Source organism: Ailuropoda melanoleuca, chromosome 11, assembly GCF_002007445.2.
Source record: "Ailuropoda melanoleuca isolate Jingjing chromosome 11, ASM200744v2, whole genome shotgun sequence".
In the NCBI taxonomy this organism is placed as follows: Eukaryota; Metazoa; Chordata; class Mammalia; order Carnivora; family Ursidae; genus Ailuropoda; species Ailuropoda melanoleuca.
The window spans coordinates 81,042,411-81,057,962 of NC_048228.1; positions in this window are offsets into that span (position 1 = coordinate 81,042,411).

A 15,552-nucleotide genomic window follows, 5' to 3' on the forward strand; every position below is an offset into this window, starting at 1 on the left:
CACAAGAAAACCAATGTGAGTCTTCCTCAAGGGTTTTTCTAATTAGACATAGAGGAAAAACAATCTCTTGCTTTTTAGATCTCCTGTGCTAATAGTATATCAGTCTAACAAACTGAGACCATTTTCCCATCTCCTCACTATGGGCAAAAGCTTATTATGCAGTCGAGAATACAGTGAATATTCTGAGGTGAAGCAGGAGAGAGAAAGACAAGAGTGAGAACACATAAATGCAAACGTGAGGCTTAATGGTGTCTAAATTTCTGTCCTTTACATGCTTCAATTTTGTACAGTAATACATTTCTTCCATTATTTATTTGTTTTAAAGGCAATTGCATAGAAAGGGCTAACTAAAAAGCAATACAGTCTCAAGACCTTATAATTCTTCTTAAGACCTGAGAGGCAAATGCACACAATTCTACTTGCCCAACAGGAATGAGGAGTGTTGAAATCATCCCCGAGTTCTCAAAATATGGATTTTCTAAAAGAGAGGGAAGGGGAATGGTTACCTAGACAATGGAGCACTCTGTGTGAATCCAGGGCTTTATGCGGGCACATACTTCATACAAAAAATAGCAACTAGTTTCTGTGGCAAGGTGGGGGCAGAGGGAGAGATCATAAAATAGATCATTTGTTTTACTTTACCTTATCCTGAAAATAATGATGCACCACTGAAGACGTTTACAAGTGGAAGAGGGTCATATTCTGATCCATATTTGCGATAATGGTCCTATCTTGTAACATGGGGTATAAGCAAAAGAAGCTGATGTGAGGGAAAGGAGGCCACTTAGGAGTGATTAAAATAGCTGAGGTAATAAACAATACCATGTATAATAATAGTACTGTCATGTGCAAAGATTGCAGCGAGGCTGGAGAAGAAAATACAGATTCAAAGAACTATGAAGACTCAAAGATTTTGCCACTGATTGAGAATGGTCATATATTGGCAAGAGGAATAGAGGGCGGCTTAGGGACAAGTGGGAATAGGGGGAAAAGGAAATCCATTTGGTTTTAGTCTTTTTGTATCACTTATTCTCATGGTACTTCCAGATGGATAGTTCTAGAAAGTGGGAGGAAATGTAGACCATATGTTTAAGGTAGAGGTTACTTTAGAGAAATATTAGCAAAGAAAAATTTTTTAGTTGTCTCTAGGAGATACAAATTTCAAAACAGATTATTGAATAGAAAGGGAAGAAGTACAAAATATTGTAATCAACTTTTTAAAACTACCTAGATGATATTAGTGCTATAAAAAGAGTTATTGAGAGGAGATTTTACAGGATCCTGCAAGGGTAGATCACAGCCTGACTCTTTTTCTCTCCTCCCCACCTGTAGTGTGGACTTAAATGTGTTTCAGAGAAGAGCTGTATAGTCATTAACATTTCCTTATGCAGCAGTGAATAGATGGGGAGTCTAAGTTCTTCTGTTAAGGTGGTACAAGCCTGAGAAACACAGAGTTGGTGCCAGCATGATCTGAGTTTCTCCAATTTGGTGCAATTACCTGCAGCTGTATGATGCCCTGAGCTGGACATTTCAGTCATCTGCTCCTGCTTTTTGTGTGGGCATGTGTGGTTCGCGTGTGCGTGCTCATTTGTATATGCACGTGTGGATTGTGAGTTCACAGCATATGTATGCATGTGTGTACACACGTAGGCAACTGTGTGATCTCCTTCTTCCAAACTAAAATTACCTGAAATGAAATGCAAGAATCAGTTGATCGAGTTATTAGATGAATTAGCTTGGCTGAGATCTAAAATTCTTGAATGATGTTTCAAGGTAACTACAAAGATGTGATTCCAATATGAAATATTTTTTTTTGAAACTATGTGAAAGACTCAGTATGCTGCTTAAAATGTAACAGAGTGAGCATGCCTAACTTAAACTAAAATTATAATGATACATTTTAAGTAGATGTTTAATAAACCAAATATACCAGCTTCAGTACCCTTGAGAAGGCTCATATAATTAGCATAGATGTTTTTTCCACTTACTAATAATTTTCACTGAATTTTATTAAGAGTCTTATTTAATTTTTACCACCTTTAATGATTAATCAAACTATATATACAAGTTTATATCTTCTTCTTCTAGCTGGTTGCTCAAAACGTTGAGGTTCTAATTTTCAGAAATTGCTGCTTTCTTTTTGGTCATTACTATATGGGAAACAAACTGCTGCTGTTGAGAGTTCTAGTAGTTTACACAATTAATACTTAAATTTTTAAAAATATATTTTTGATATTCTCCATTCTACACAAGTATTTCTCTGTATTCTTTTGTAACAAGAGAGAAATGATGGTTCTTGAATACCAAACAATGTGTAAGAGTGTGGGTGTGTGTGCGTGCCATTACAATATATCCTATGAAGTCTGTGTTCATTATTTAATAAATCAAGTGTCAAGGATAATTTTCAAAGATCTATGAGCACATGGCATGCATAAGTAAGTTCATTATGGTAATACAGAAAGATAGAGGATAAATATTTATAATTCTATAAAGACTGCTTTTTCCTCAAGCAAATCTAATCAGTATTTCAATCACATTATCTAAATCAGGTACATGATAGATTGAAGAGCTATATCTTTAAATTTATCATACTATTCCTGAATTTTCTTTCTCTTAATAATTTTAAATTCCTAGGATAATCATTAATTTCATCTGCTATGACATAAATAAAAGACAGTACATTCCTTTTACATAGATGTTATTGTTATAAATACACTACACATACAAAGCAAGTTTTGAGATAAATTAATTAACTGGCTAGCTAAAATACAAAGTGGGAAATATTTCTGTGTTAGATACTTGGGAGTGTGAGATAATCGCAATATTAAGAATTGAAAAATCTGTATATTATAAAGATGCTATTTGTATAATTACAATCATTACCAAGTGCTACATTTTCTTTATATTCTCTTATGGATTAGGGATTAAAGATCTAGAACATACCAAAAATATATTATTTCCTTTATCATCTGCTTTTATTTCTGGCAGTTTGTTTTCACTGATACCTGAGCATGAACATGCAGCAGGCACAGGCGGCCAGAATTTCTTCATCCAAAGAAAAAAATCAAGAGAACGATGTGCCACATGCTTTATAAATAAGAAACTGAATTATGCACTTAATGAACAATAGAAGATGGTATTAATCAAGCATATAAATATTTTTAAAATTAAAGAAATAGAATTATAATTACAATTATTCCATTTTAAGGATTAATTTCTAGCTAATGTCTTTGTTGTGCCCAATTCTCTCTTTATATACCTGTTGTAGTAGTTATCCACTACTGTGCAACAAATTACTTCAAAATTCAATGACTTAGAACAACAAATGTGTATTATGTCCCAGTTTCTGTGGGTATGAAATCCAGGTGTGGCTTAGCTGGGTGACTCTGGCTCAAGATCTCTCACATGGTTGCAGTCAAGCTACTGACCAGAGCTTCAGTCATCTCAAGATTCATTTCCATGACTATCAAGACATTTTTGGAAGAAGCCAAAAAAATCCACTTCTAAACTCACTCAAGTGGCTGCTGGCAGGCCTCAGATGATCCATTTCCAATCTCACTCAGAGCCCTGCAGTTTCTCTACAGGGTTTCCTTGGCAACTGGTTTCTCCCAGGTAAACAATCCAAAAGTGAGTGAGGAAAGGACTTAAGTTGAAAGTTATAGTCCTTTCATAATCTAATCTTGGAAGTGATATCCCATTACTTCTGCCATGTTGTATTCATTAGAAATGAATCATAAATCCAGTTCATAAACCAGGGGAGAAAACTACACGAGGGAATAACTGACAGAAGGCTGAAGTCATCGGAAGTTATATTAAAGGCTGCCTACCATATCTGTTAGCTCTCTTTAGGAAATTTCTCATCTAGTTAGGTTATTTGGAGGTATCATAGTTACTATATAAACACAAATTTACCATAATCTCCACAAGTTCTTGAATTCCTGTATCAGAAGAGTACTCAATTGTCACTTTGAACTGTTCATTATTCTCACCTGTCCTGTCTCTCATTCTCCTCTGACATGTCTAACTGTCACCTCAATCTCCCCAGTCTCCAGCTGGCTCCCCTGCTTCTTCCCTCAGTAGATGGTTGCACATTCCTATTTCTCAGAGAAAATAAAGTTCATCAAGCATTTAATCATTAACATTCTCCACTTCCTTCCATATCCCCAACTCACAGATTGGTAAAAGCATGTGTTCTTTCTTACTTCTTTCTCTCAGCATTTCAGAGGAAGATTTTATTTCTCTTCTTGTAACTTTAGCCAGCCCTTTTGGGGTTGGTAGAAGCAGCTCAGCTCTGTTTTCCATAATATATTAGAGTTCCCCAAGCCTCCCTAAAGAGATGAACCATTTAGAGTGCTCTCTGCCCTGGAAATTCGGATTCGTTGGGTTAGGTAGGGGACCTAGGAATTTTCATTTTAATCAGGACAGCGGGTAATTCTTATCTTCAGATAAGTTTCAAAAGCACTGAGTAGCATCATTTAAGAGTAAGACTATTTATAAAATACTCAACTTGGGGAATGCATTTACTAACTACTATGGGGAATATAAAACTATGTATTAGTAGGACCTGACCCAAAATTAATTTCTAAGAGATGAAGCAAAACATTTCATGAGTGAAAATAGCTAAGATGAAAACAGAACTATGAACAAATTTCAGTTACAAACAAGGTGTTGGAGTCATTAAGTGATTGCATTAAGTTTGAATTAAGTGATTGCAATCTGCTGGGCTTTCTTTGGGTAGATGTTCGCAGAAAGTTGCCTAATACTGAGCAATACTTTTAGTAACTTGAACACTTCTGTTTTGTTTTTCAGGGAGGAAATGGAAAAGCATTGTGATAGTAGGTTTTTTTAAATTTGAGAAATGGTGGAGTTCAGGGAATTGCATGGGTGTATTTGAAGTGGACTGAGAACATGAGTGTTATGACATCATTTAGGAAAGGGGCAGTTGGTGGAGGGTCTCTGAAAACTTGATTTGCTCTGTTACTATAACACTTGGATTATTTGTAGAAGAAGGTGGATTTGTGACCCAATTATGCCTGAAGAAAACTAACATGTTATTGAATATCTATGTATCTGCTTCCAAGCTAAGAATTTTATAACCATTACAAATTAAACTCACAGGCACACTGCCAGCAAAGTATTATTACACTCCATAATAGATGACTAAATGAAGACTCTGATGTGATCAAATCACAGTGCAAGACAGTGGTAGAGCTGCAAAGCCAATCCAGCTCTAAGCCAAATTCATTTCATTTCCTATTTCTGTAATGTTACAATATAACCACATTTTTGAAGTGTGTATCCAAGGTGGCTTGAATCCAAGATCATTCGTAAAATCACATTGAGAGAGAAGGGATGGGGGGAGGGAAACTAAATCTGCAAGTACTTCAAATAATACATTGAAACAAAATAGTATTCCATTTGAGTTAATGATGAGCAATCAAAATGCTAGTGCTCTTCCTTTACAACTTGAAAAAAGCCATTTTAAAGTCATAGAACAGTTTCACAGACATTATTTAACCACTTTTATTTCTGACTTTTATTTATTTTTATTTCTTTTCTTGAGAAATGAAAACTGAGTTTAATAAAAATGGGATCTTTTGAATCTTTTTAATCAATATTGAAAGAAATTATTTTTGCTTAAAATTTCCAAATCGAATTGGTAAAACAGATCATAGAATAATCTCCAAATGTCAAGAGGGACATTGCAGAAGGAGACCAAATAGTGTTTGATGTTAATTACAGCTCAGTAGAAAAACCTACTATCACAATGCTTTTCCATTTTAGCATCTTTGAGTCTCCTTTTAAGATAAAGCAGTCACCTCCTATTACGTCTATTAAAAGCAACTTCTAAGGCTAGTTCTAGGACTCTTCTAGTTATAAAAATCTAGGTGGGGAATCTGAATCTGAGCTCTTTCTTCATGACACATACCTCCCTCCATCCATTCCCAGTTCTCCCTTTCCAGAAACCCCTCTGTCTGTGACAACTCATATCAACAACCCTCCCCCAGTTCATCTGGTATAACTGTTGCTTTAACAAATCACAACTATCCCACAACCTATGACTGCAACGCTGCCTCCCAGGGCATAATTCTCCAGCAGGCACTGTTGATAAATCTTTGGCTCCAACTCTGACATCTGCTCTAAGACCCTCTCTGACTGGCTCCTAAGACCCAGGAGAGCTGTAAGGATCTGATCAACTGAAAGGACATTCTTTAAAAACACTTTAAAAGGTACAAAGTGCTCTAGACCTGTAAGAGATTCTTAGTAGTGCTTTTTCTCTTGAAAAGTTTTTATAGATCCCATTAGAATGGGTCATCATTTAAGTGATGGCAAGACATTGAAAGGAAAACCTCACCAAAGAGCTATAGAATATATTTAGGGATGAGTAATTATCTTGGGAAATATAGCTATTTAAGGAGCAATAACATTCTTTTTCATTTCAATCTGATCATTCAGATAAGAATAAAATGAAGAAAAATCTGCATTTGAGACAGGGATCATAGTGGAGCAAGAGCTTGATGAAATTAGGTAATAAAACATTAATTCCATTTCTAGTATGCATTTTCATTTTATCCCTTTATATGCATGTTCCATGTGAACACTGAAATCCAGATGCATACTAATTAGTAATTAATATTCATCAACTTGTATAACAGTCCTCAACATAATGGTGATTAGCTTTAGATATTTATAGTATCATGATTCAGTAGTTAAAGAATTGCATCATTTTCATTAGAATTACATTACGTTCCATAGGAGAATTTGTGTTTTGATACTGAGAAAATGCAATGATACTTTAAAACTCTACATTTCAAGGACACTGAACAGATTTGTTCATACACCCGGTAAGTAGCCACTTCAGTAAAATTGAATGGATAAAGAATTATTTTCCAGAGAGTTCTTTTTTTAGTCTTACTGTTGGTTTGCAACCCTTTCAGGAGCTTCCCAAGTGAAATCTGAAACCAACCTCCATATGTGAAACGAGGGAGAGACCCAAAAAAGAGACAGGCCCCTCCGAGTTGGTAGATGGCAGTTTTAATAAGCAAAGGGAACTTACATATAAGGCTTGTCTTAGATGGCAGCCAGATGAGTAGATCTGTACATCTGCCACAAAATCTTAAAAGTTTATACAGAGCCCTTACCTAGGTTCAGTCACATACACTGTGCAGGTGTTTTCAAGGGTTTTCTCATCTCACTATCTCAAGGCTATGTCTTTGGAGCAGCCTCTGGGAACAGGAAAGGCAAACAGAACCTGTATTTCAAGGACAGGGGTAGGGATGATCTCCCAGGTCCTGCTCTGGGTCAACTGTTAGTCACATCTTCTAGATGACCTTCATTTCTTTTCTTGTGACCACTTTTGTAATCTCATGTGCCTCCCTTTTCTGCAATGGACCCTGAGGGGTCAGCAAGGGGTTTCATTAGCACTAAGGTGGCTCCTTTGGCAGCTTTCTGGCTGCATTGGAGGCAAATGCCACATTAATACAGACACATGTAAGAGAAAATAGAGATTAAGACAATAATTTCCAAAATTAGTTACAACTTTTTTATAAGAGCCCATGATCTGAACCCTTGATTTATTAAGTCTCCTAAGCTGGGAGTTGACTCACTCAGGGCATTTACTTGGGTTCTTATGTGATTTAATAAAAATGATACATGAGCAGATTTATCAGGTAGGAACATATAACATTCTATTTGGATAATGGCATAGATGGCTCCTTGCAAGGCAGTAAAATATCTAAGGCCGTTTTATTTTAGAGGACAGCTTTTCTCATTTAGAGTCATTTCAGTGTTCAGTAAGGACAAGCTTTGTTGACTATCATTTAAGGTTTGCTGAGTGAATTTAGTAAGGACTTCTATGTGTACTATAATGTTCTCCAGGCATTTTATTTTGGAGGACAGCTTTTCTCATTAGAATCATTTCAGTATTCAGTAAGAGCAAGTTTTGTTGGCCATCATTTAAGGTTTGCTGGGTGAATTTTAGTAAGGGCTTCTGTGGGTGTCTATAATGTCTTCTAGGCCAATGGAGGAAACAAAGATGGTGGTCAAATGATCATAGCAGTGGAAAACAGTGCCTATCTGGCTTTGAGGAGAGGGAAGTTAATTGCTTCAGGAACTTGACCTACCATACATATTGGCCACTCTCATGCATGAGGAGATGGACTAGAGATGGGATATGCTAGACCAAGACCTTTTTTTTTTTTTTTTTGCCTCTTTCTATGGGGCATGTTCTATTTCAGGTATAATATGCTTTAACAAGTCTGGCTTGTAGCAGGATAATGGGATTCTAATGGAGAATGAGTAGTTTCTCCTCACCCAGGGATATGAAATAACTTACCCATTCTGGTGAGACATCCATTCCAAATTCTAGTAGTTAACTCCTTTCCCAGGTATGTTGGGGTCTGGTCTTCTCAGCAGCATAGCACATTGATCCACAATGAGATTTAGGGCAATGGCTGTCTCCCATGACCTCCATACCTTTACAGTTTTGGGTGCCTCCGCAGGGATCCTCAGTCTGGCTTATGGGGCATTACACCCTACTGGTTGGTTATTTAAATGTATTAAAGCCTGGAATAGTATTTTGGTCTATCTGGCTGAGGATTATTTAATTTGCTGTTTTAATATATATATACATCAACCTTTCTGTTTGTGGGTTATAGGGGAGATGCCACCTCCATTCAATGTCATGTACTCTTTTTTTTTTTTTTAAGATTTTATTTATTTATGTGACAGAGAGACAGCCAGCAAGAGAGGGAACACAGCAGGGGAGTGGGAGAGGAAGAAGCAGGCTCCCAGCGGAGGAGCCTGATGTGGGGCTCGATCCCATAACATCGGGATCACGCCCTGAGCCGAAGACAGACGCTTAACCGCTGTGCCACCCAGGCGCCCCAATGTCATGTACTTCTACACAGTCTTGCATATTATGACCTTTGAAAAGTGACCACCAGTCATTATTCATTCAATGAGCGGTACTCAGTATTTTAATCCCCTAATGGTGGCAACCTGTTTTGCATGGTGGCAAGGGAAAGCTTGGGTTAGGCCAGATGCAGTATTCACATAAACCAAGGCATCTGTAGAACTTTCATTCTGAGGGAAGGGGCCAATATAATCAATTTGCCAATCCCTCACTGGTGGATGGCTGCAGATTCTTTTGGCATTTTTTTAGAACACAAAGGACATGTTGCTATAGCATTAACCAAGTAATTGCATTTTATGGGCGATCTGGCATCCTTGGCAATATACCAGCTTACTTGAGCATTGTGATGGACATTCCTTCTGTGCACCCAATCTGCTCTATCTACTGAAGGATCCGTAGCTAGAGCTCATACCTGAGGTAGGGCATCAGCTTCCTGATTTCCAGCAGGTGTCAGTGACTTATAAACTGAGACCTGGAAAACAGTGAGAATTGCCTCAGGTTCCTACACACAGACTCAAATGTCTTTCCTATATCTTGCCCCCGTTAGGGCTTATTTATGATTATCCATGACTGCCCATTCTCCAAGCCATAGGGTTAATCTCCTTAGAACAGCCTGTCAGTGTAAAGGGTTAATGGCCAGGACTTATGAGTGATCACCAAACTTCTCTGACTTTAGTCCACTGGCTGCTACAGTGTGTTTTTGTTTTTATTCAGACTCTGTCAGTGTTGGGCTGAATAGTGACTGTAGTCAATATGGATGGATTTTCTCAACTAGACTTCTGTATACCAGCCATCAGTGAGAATTTTGTGGTTTTTTGCCCCCTCTTTGCAGGCTGCAGGCACTGCCATGGGAATAGGGGCTGGACATCGGGATGATCTATATATTCTAGGGTCTAGGAGCACTTGTATTTTTAGAGATGGTGGGCTGGTGGACAGGACGCTCCTCTTCTGCAAATAGGCACGCCATCTAGTCAGAGTGGGAGTTTGAGCCATAACAAAGGCGGGTCAATGGAACATATTTTTAACCTCCCCCCTTGGTAGAATGGGAAGTTCTTACCACAATGAGCTATTCCTTAGTGAGAGGCTCCACCTGAAGGAGTGCTATATACTCTGCTAGAAACTGTTGCTGTAAGGGACCTATTGGCTTTTGCCCCCTTCCGGAAGTGGGACTGCTATTGTCCCTCCCACTTGAAGGCACAAATGATCTTAGTTATCAGAAACTTGTAATTGTAAAGTCTTTTCCATGAATCTCCTTGAAGACAAAGCACTTTTGCAGGAGCACTTTTTTTTCCCTGCCAAAACATCAGCAGAAAACAATAACAATCTGCAAATGACAAAAGACTCACAAATGGTCGTGGTTAAAGATCTGATGAAAGTTCATTATAATGCGATTGACAAGGGAATTTGCTTATTTCTGTGACATCCATTTCAAAATTATGACTGGAACACTATACAAGGACATATCAGATTTTTAGCAATTTTATGTAAATATGCCCTAAAGAAAGTTCAGCATTATTTTTATTTGACAATGTTTTTTATGAAATTTAACAGATATAAAAAGCTACATAGTTATAAAAAACTTGGTTCTTTCCACAAAGGAGACTAAGTTTTTAAGTGATCAAAGGCCTAGTACAGACAAAACACTCAACTTTTTTTTTCCTAGGTAGATTGCTTTTAAGATAAAGGCAAATCTTTGTTTACATATATCCCTTTTATTAAGAGCAACCAAGTAATCTCAGAAAATTTTGTCTTTTTAACAGAGAGAAAACCCAATTCTAATTTTTCACCAGTGTAGTTTTTATATTAAAACTTTATTTTTATTTATTTTTTATTTTTATTTGTTTTAAATATTTTATTTATTTATTTGAGAAAGAACACACAGAGAGAGAGCACAAGCAAGGGGAAGGGTAGAGGGAGAAGCAGACTCCCCCCCACCCTGAGCAGGGAGCCCAATGTGGGACTTGATCCCAGGACCCTGGGATTGTGACTTGAGCCGAAGGTAGACACAATCGACTGAGCCACCCAGGCACCCTAAAATTCTATTTTTATATAAACCCATTTTAATCTTAGCTTGATTATTAATTTTTTTTCTCAATATTCTTTTCTTTACAAACTTTCTACAATTTCCTGTATCTATTTAGGTTTTATTCTAAAACTTAGCCATGAATCAGACATCCATTCATATGGTTAAGCTTTTCAGCAACAATTTGTGATCTTACAGAGGCTGTGGACTGGATTTTGGGGCAAGGAAACTACTATACAGTCTTTATTTTTAAGCCTCCCCAGTTCCCTTTTTAAAAATTCAGTCTCTGTGGGCATTGTTTTGGTTAACTCCTGGGTGTTTATATCTGAAACACATAAGATTTACAACTTCCTGGGACAGAAAAAGAATGTAAGATTTACCTAAAAGTTTTGGGTTAATTGCTATTTACAATTTTTCTTTGTATTATAAGTCTTCAGAGATTCCTTCTCTTAGCATCTTAATCCATCTTTGTCATAAGTGCTCAGACCTTAATCTGTGGCAGCTTGCACCCTTCTAGCCTTGCAGAGCAACATACAAAAATCTCCAAGCTATTATTCTGCTCTCCCATTTTGTCTGCCAGCCATGAAGCCAGCAGATTAGTGGACATTCCCATGTCTTTCTCTAATATCAGCTCTTCTTCTAACTTTGTAACTTGATCTTTAGCCTCATTGGTCATTAGTGCCTAGCAGAACTGTCCACAAAGGAGGCCAGCCCACTGCAGCAGCCCATCCATTTTTCTTCTTTGTGGCAGTGTGCCATGCAGTTTCTCTGCATAGAAAAACTTACAGCAGCCAGCATTTTCAGGGTGCCCCCACACTCATGTGGTGGTCCATAAGCATCTGACACCACTCTTCACAGACAGGTTGATGGCCAACCTGGGATTTCCCCCACAGATGTCCTCTTTCCAAGGCCCATTTCTTAGGTCTCCTGGCTGACTCTCCAACTGTTGGTTCAACACCTTCTTGGGACCTTCCTGAGAGAAATCTGAAACTGGCCCTGTATCTGGAGGGCAGGGAGAGATCCAGGAAAGAGGCAGGCTGCTCCAGATTGGTAGGAGGCAGTTTTAATAAGCAAAGGGAACTTACATATGAAGCTTGTTTGGGTGGCAGCAAGATGAGAGAATGCCCGTACCCACCTGCTGGGTTTTAAAAGTTTATATAGAGAGAGGCCTTATCACTTACTGTGCAGGTGTTCTCCATATCACATTACTATCTCTATGCTATGTCCTTGGAGCAGCCTCTGGGAGCAGGAAAGGCAAATGAAACCCACATTCCAAGGACAGTGGTGTGGTGAGAAGCCTCTGATCACCCAGGTTCAGCTTATGGGTCAACTGGCTTTCAGGTCTTCTGGGTGACTTTCCCCGAACAATTATCTTCCTGATTTTTTTTAATGCGTGAGAGAAATTGATCTGTCAACAAGTATTTTGAACTCCAACTAGCCTCATTCTAGGCCATGGAATGCAGGCAACAGGCAATAATTCTCAAGGCCCCATCCCCTTTGACTTCTCAAGGACATAGCCCTAGCATTTACCCTTTGCTTCTCCTGCATTCTATTTGTTCTTCCTACTCAATATTTTTCATAAACTTACCAACATGTTATTCTCTTATTGTACAAGCATTATACCACTTCAGAATGTCCTCTCCTATATGCCCATATGCTAAGCATTATTTTTCTTTACAGTACCTTTCATCTCCCTTGATGCCACTGTACCATTTCACTTTGTTCTATCAGCAGCCTTTGACCCAATTGATCATTGCCTGATCCTGGGCTTTAGGATACCACATTCTACTGGTTTTTCCTCTTACTTCACAGACCCATCTCCTTCATGGTCTTCCTTGTTGGTTATTTCTAATCTCTCTGACTTTAAAAATATGGACCTCCCAGGGCTCTTTCCTAAGACATTTTCTCTTTTTCTACTTAATTTACATATCTGTTGATCTCACCCAGTCTCCTGTCCTAAATTCTGCTAACATGCCAGCAACTCCCAAATTTATGTCTATAGCACAGATCTCTTCTCTGAATTCTAGACTAATAAATTTGACTGAATACATCCCCACTCAGAGATAAATATCTCAAACATAATATGTCTAAAATTAAATTCCCAATGCTCTCCAGGAAAGCAGCTCATCCCACAGTCTTCTCTAGTTCTGTTGGAAGCTTTGTATTTCCAGCTACTAAGGCCAGACGTTAAACTGATCCTTGACTCTTACTTTCTCATATGCTACGTTCAATCATCGATCAAATCCTGCTGTGTCTATTCTCAGAATGCACTCAACGCTGACTACTTCTCACTTCCTTTATTGCTACTACTTTGGTTCAAGCTACTCTGATTCATCCCTTGAATTACAACCTCCAAACTGTGCTTATGCCTCTATGGTCTATTATCGATACAGAGGCATGTAAAAATTTAAGTCAGGTCATAAACCCCCTTCCTAAAATCCGCCATTGGTTTTCCTTCTAACTCGGAGTAAAGGTCCAAGTCCACACAGTGCCTATACAATCTAGCTCCTATCCACTCTGACACAGTGGCTTACTTCTCCCTTGTCTTGCGCTGGACATGCTGTGTCATGACTATTCCTTGAGCAATTAAGTATGATTCCCACCTCTTTTCATATTTGCTGTTCTCTCTGCCTGGCATGCTTTTGTCTCAGATATCCTCATGTTCCTCTCCCTTACTTTTTTCAAGAAATACTAACATTTTAGTGAGGGCTTTCTTGACCACTCTATTTAAAATTATACACCTTTAGAATGTCCTCTTATGTGCTTCTTTATTTTTCTCTATAATAGCTATCACTTTCTAACATATCGTATAATTTACTCATTGATTATCTTTACTATCTTACTGCACTGTATTTTGTTTTTCTCCTTTGTAGCCTTCTTTTTATATTCATTTTCGATTTATTCTGTCTTTCTACACCCATTTGTTGCTCCTCACACAGTCCGTTATTCCTTTAGTGGTTCTCGTAGAGTTTACAACTTACATGTATTATAGTCTAATATGAGTTTTATTTTTTATCACTTCCCAGACAATGCTCTGATCTTAGAACACTCAATCTCTGTTTACCACCATTTTATTTTTTGTGCTATTGATGTTAGTCATTTTAATTCCACATGTATTTTACACTTAACAAGACATTGCTATTATTGCTGTGTTCAGTCAATACTCATTTATTATTCACCTACGTGTTTAATCTTTGCTTTTAATTTTTCCCGCACATCTGTGATTCTACCTGAGATCACTTTTCTTCTATCTGAAGAACTCTTTGTAGTATTTCTTCTAGTGCAGATCTGCTGGCAACACATTTTCTCAGTTTTTGAATAGAAATGTCTATTTCAAATTTATTTCAAAAGATATTTTTGTGGAAATAGAATTCTGGGCTGACATTTCTTTTCTTTTAGCAGTTTAAAAATGGTATTCATCAGGGCGCCTGGGTGGCTCAGTTGGTTGAATGTTCCACTCTTGACTTTGGTTCAGGTCGTGATCTCAGGGTCATGAGATTGAGCTCTGCTTTGGACTCCTTGCTTAGTCGGGGAGGGGGAAGGACAGGTGGGAGGGTTGGGTGGGAAGGTGGGCGGTCTGCTTGAGATTGTCTTTCTCCCTCTGCTCCTCCCTGTGCTTGCGCTCTTTTTCTCAAATAATCTTTAAAAATTTTAAGAAAATAAAATAAAATGGCATTCATCGTCTTCTCATTTCTCTCATTTCTTTTGATGAGTTATCAGTGCTATCATTTCTTCTTTGAAAGAAATGTGTCTCTTCCTTTCCTCCCCTACCTCGGTGGCTTATTTTTGCATTTTTCTTGTTTATTTTTTAATTCAATTTATTTAAACTTAAACAAAACAAAACCAGTACACCCATTTCTCTACCCCTCTGCTTCTTGCCTCTGGCAACCACCAATCTGTTTATTTATTTATTTACTTACTTATTTTTTATCTATATATTTATTTTAGATTCTACATATAATAGAGACCATATGGTATTTGTCTTCCTCTGTCTGACTTATTTCACTTAGCATAATGCCCTGAGGTCTATCCATGTTGTCACAAATGGCAAGATTTCATCTTTCTAATGACTGAATAATTTCATATATATATATATATATATATATAAAAATATCTGGGAAGTGAATTGTCTGGGAAGCAAATAGTTTCATAGATATATATACATAGGAAATTATTCATATATATGATATATATGATGTACGTATTCATATATATTCATATATATATAATAAATATATATATCACATCATCTTTAACCATTCGTCCATTGATGGATAATTAAGATTATTTCCATATCTTTGCTATTCTAAATAATGCTTCAGTGAACATGAGGGTGCATACATCTTTTTGAGTTAATGTTTTTCTTCTCTTTGGATAAATACCCAGAAGTGGAAATGCTGAATTATATGGTAATTTTATTTTTAAGTTTTTGAGAAACCTCCATAATCTTTTCCATACTGGCTGCACCAATTTACATTCATCTGAACAGAACACCACCACCAATTGCCTTTTTTCCACATCCTCACTAAAACTTAATATTTCTGGTCTTTTTGTTAATAGCCATTCTGACAGGTGTGAGGTGATATCTCATTGTGGTTTTGATTTGCATTTTCCC